Here is a 4,257-nt window from a genome sequence, read left to right on the forward strand (position 1 = left end):
GATCTTAGATCTACTCACAAGTATGTTGATTAACACCCTAAATATGAACTTTCTAAAACGATGAAATAAACACATATAAAGTTTAGTAAACCTTACATTGGGTGCAGCAGAATAATATGACTCCTTCCGTTCAGATCTCTAACCCTTGTATCCTTTCTGTCGCAGAGTATTATCAAGATCTGAACCTGGATCTCTTTCTCTAATTCTTTAGTGCTGAAACTCCTTCTTCCTGAAATTCTTTCTTCACGATCTTCCACACTATGATTGCACTACTACAAAAAGGGTTATTCTCAACGGTTTATAGCTGTCTTTTATATGATTTCCCAACGGTTCCTAAAACCGTTGGCTATGTGGGTGTCATAAAAATGCGGAACTTTAAATGACAGTTTATAACTGTGGCAAAAAGTTACTTTAAATGACAGTTAAGAAATGTTGTAAAAAGTCACTTTAAATGACGGTTTATAACCGTGGGGAAAGACTTCCGTGATGGAAAACACCTCTTTAAATGACGGTTTATAACTGTGGCAAAAAGTTACTTTAAATGACAGTTAAAAAATGTTGGAAAAGACTTTAGTCAGACTATAACTAACAAAATACACTACTTAAAATGACAGTTATAAACCGTCAGACAATATGAAGTAAAGTATAAAATAGAAATATTAATTCAATTCTCCTCTTGTATTTTTATTATTTAGATTTCCAATACACAATGATGAAAAAACATAATAACAATAATAATATTTTTATAAGAAAATTCATACATTTAACACTCTTCAAAAGAATTAAAGCTTCATGAAAATCATAATATGCCATCAAAGTTTAGTAATGCAATACAAAAGAATGAAATCTAATTAAGTTTTTACATTTTGTAATCTTTTGTAGAATATCTTCTGAACATCTAAAAATATGTATACTAAGAACAAAATAAGTCTCCAAGTAGTCACTTGGGACTTTAATCAAATAGCTGGAGATCACTTCCTAAAAACTAAAAAAGCAAGACAATAGTAACTAAGATCAATGTCAAACCTATCAATCATTTTCTTAGATCACACGGGGATCGTCCATGAGCGATCATTGGTCATCATACTCTATGTTATTAGTCATTTGCCTGCTGCTATCATCTGCATGACATACTTTGCCCATTCGTCACGTATTTCATTGATTTCTTTGTTAGTGTAAAAGGATGATATGTTCCTTTTAAACTGCAACAAACGAAACAAATCATTAATTTAATAGGTCATAATAAAAGTACTTAAAAACTTTAATATTTGTGAAAATAATTAGTGTCTTTACCTCTGTTTCCAATTTTCGTGTAGGATTATTTTCAGTCATGAATTATTTAATAAATCTCATGCTATAATACCCACACTGGTTGCTATCTGGTTGCTCTGGACATCTGTACTCAGTGAAGCTTATTGCTACTGACCGTCGATTTCTTTTCTCAAGGTAGTACCTCTCAAGAGCACTACACATAAATAATATAAAGTTAATACATACATTAATGGAAATTAGAGCAATATGTTTAGAGCTTTGAACTACTAGAACATACGTTTGAACACATCTTTTAATATCTTGACGAATGGTTTTGTTTTTGGAATCCAAAAATACTACAATCTGCGATCCCGTTTGGATTAAGATAACCATCCAGTGTTCGCTAAACACAATCAAACAAACTAATAAGATTACTAATACCAATCATTATGTAATAGAGTAAGGTATGGATAAAACTTTTTTCATAACAACAACAATGTAATAATAACAATGTACAAGGGCAAACAACTTGCTTATTTTAATTTACCTTCCTAAATCTCATTATCTCACTCTATAGTCCATAGTCCATATCCAAACATAACTTTTCTCCTTCTCATTATTTGTGAAAGCAATATTAAAAGAAAAACTCAAAAATATGCAAAGTCTCATGGACCAACTTAAGCCATAGTAAGTACTTACTCATGGTACCAAGGGCAAACAAGGAATCGATCTGGCTGTATGTTGCTCAATCGCTGAAAAAGCAAAGCTACACGCTCGTTGTACCCTAAGCCATTAGTAGATGCCACAGATGCAGGATTCATAAATGCATATACATGACCGTTCAACTCATTTTTGTTTAGTTCACGCTGCACTATACTGGTAAACAATAAAAAATTAATAACAAAAACTGCAAAATATATATGATTTTATCATAATTGACAAAAAGAGATTTCTAACATCCAAATAGAAGACGATGAAGAAAACCTCACTAAAAATAAAATATGTAGTTCGCTACATGAAATTCAAACAAGACTTGCAAATCATCATGAAACAGCTTTGGATGTCTCATTATCAAGTTTACAAATCTATTCTCAGTGCTGCCCCAAAACTTTAGTAACCTCACTGTTCATTCTTAAGAACTCTTGTGAACAATGAAACTAGATTTGATGAAAACACAATCAAATGAAGTGCAGAAAAATTACAAGCTGGCACAAAAGTCTATACCTTTTTCTCACCCCTATAATCAAAAATTAAACACATTCAAATGAACTTGAAAATTACAAATGTAGCAATGTATAATAAACTATTCTAAATCAAATGTTGTTCATTTTACTAGCTATTGTGGGTGACGATGTTGGAGATTCAAGCCTTTAATTTTTTTTAAATAGCATTGAATGGCTCCATATGTATTATAACAATAGTTGCATGATAATAGAAATGAAATTAAACAATTCAAAATCTCTCAGGGATAATAAAAATAAGAAGAAATATTTGGCAGCTACAGAAAAAGACATCATAAACTATTTTTTTTAAAGCATGATAATGATAGGATTCTCAAGGTGCCCAGGAAGAACAATGTCATGAAATAATAAATCTCTAAACAAAGTGTCACAACTAAGGCCACATATAACTTAACAAAAGCCACCTTGTCCTTGAAAGCCAGTCATGACAACTAATTTATTTGACATTAATTAATTGATCATTATATGCTTAAATATATCACTATGAGTATGAGTTATTATTCTGGGTTACAACTAATTTACAGGAGACAGAGAATGTGGCTTTGGAGGAGTCAACTAATTTGGATCAGAAACAAATAAATAATTGGTTCATAAAACAAAAGAAGAGACACTGGAAGCCTTCTGAAGATATGCAGTTCATGGTTATGGATGGTCTGCACCCACAAAATGCCGCTCTCTACATGGATGGTCAAACAATGCCTATTCTAATTTCTTGCAAGTAGTAATAAAAATGTCATTACTAAGCTATGTAGTCAAACCCAACGACACAACTTCACAATCTCACACAATGCACAAAAAAGAATCCATAAACAACAAATATTGATCTCTAAAATTAAAATAACTAACAACTCAACCTGGAAAAATAGAAAGTGAGATAAGAGGAGATTGAACCTCTAGTTTCTGTCTTGAAGCGCGAATGAGTTTGAGTTTCTGGATCGAAAGGGAAAGTGATTCTCCTAATCTGAAAAAAAAAATGAACACAATCAATCAATAATCTCTAAACCAGAGATAGAAAGAGGAATAAAGGAGAAGAAAAAAAAAACCTTGATTTTTGGCGTGTGTACGGAACAGAGGGTTTTTGAAGTAGAGAGATAAGGGTTTGGGTTAGAGAGGAGCTGAGAAGAACGGAACTTCGACTTGGGCTCTCATGGGCTTCCACTTGGGGAATCGTCGGGCAGAATCGTCAAGAGAGTGGAGAAGAAAGGAGCTGCCGTCGATCAGATTGCCAGGAAAATTTCGACCCTTGGGGTCATTGGTCTAAAATTTTCGAGCCTAATTGGTAAACAGTCTGAATAATGTTTTATTTATTAATGGCTTCTTATTTTTCTTTTGTAAACGACAACGTTTTATGTATTACATATATATATAGTGCTGGTTAATTAGACGCTCAAAAAAAATATAAAAAATCATTTCGCAGCCAAATTTTTCAGCAAAGATTAATTAGTTTTATTTAAATGCATCTTTTTCTAACAGTTTATAACTGTTGAGAATACTAAGTATTCTCCACAGTTATAAGCCGTTGGGTATACTTAGTATTCCCAACAGTTATAAACCGTTGGGATTAACTATTTTTTTTTTTTTAAAAAAATCATTTAGTATTGCTGACGGTTCTCCACCGTGGGCATTAGCTATCCCAACAGTTTTCTTGCTTCGGTGCTAAACCGTTGGGAAAAATCTCCACTTACCTTTTCCAACGGTTTCCATAGTTCACCCTCTTTTAAACTGTTGGGAAAAGCCCATTTTGTAGTAGTGTTGAGGTATCACT

At 32.5% G+C, this 4,257-nt stretch overlaps 1 long non-coding RNA gene across 1 annotated transcript; it reads right to left on the minus strand.

Moving 5' to 3' along the window:
• Positions 1–659: 659 nt before the first annotated feature.
• On the minus strand, positions 660–1,766 carry LOC115719572 (uncharacterized). The gene is made up of 2 exons (XR_009686661.1): positions 1,294–1,766; positions 660–1,202 (listed from the first exon to the last, which is right to left on the minus strand). It is a non-coding gene; the product is annotated as an uncharacterized LOC115719572 (long non-coding RNA).
• Between the last annotated feature and the right edge of the window lie 2,491 nt (positions 1,767–4,257).

This window comes from Cannabis sativa, chromosome 3, assembly GCF_029168945.1.
Source record: "Cannabis sativa cultivar Pink pepper isolate KNU-18-1 chromosome 3, ASM2916894v1, whole genome shotgun sequence".
NCBI lineage: Eukaryota > Viridiplantae > Streptophyta > Magnoliopsida > Rosales > Cannabaceae > Cannabis > Cannabis sativa.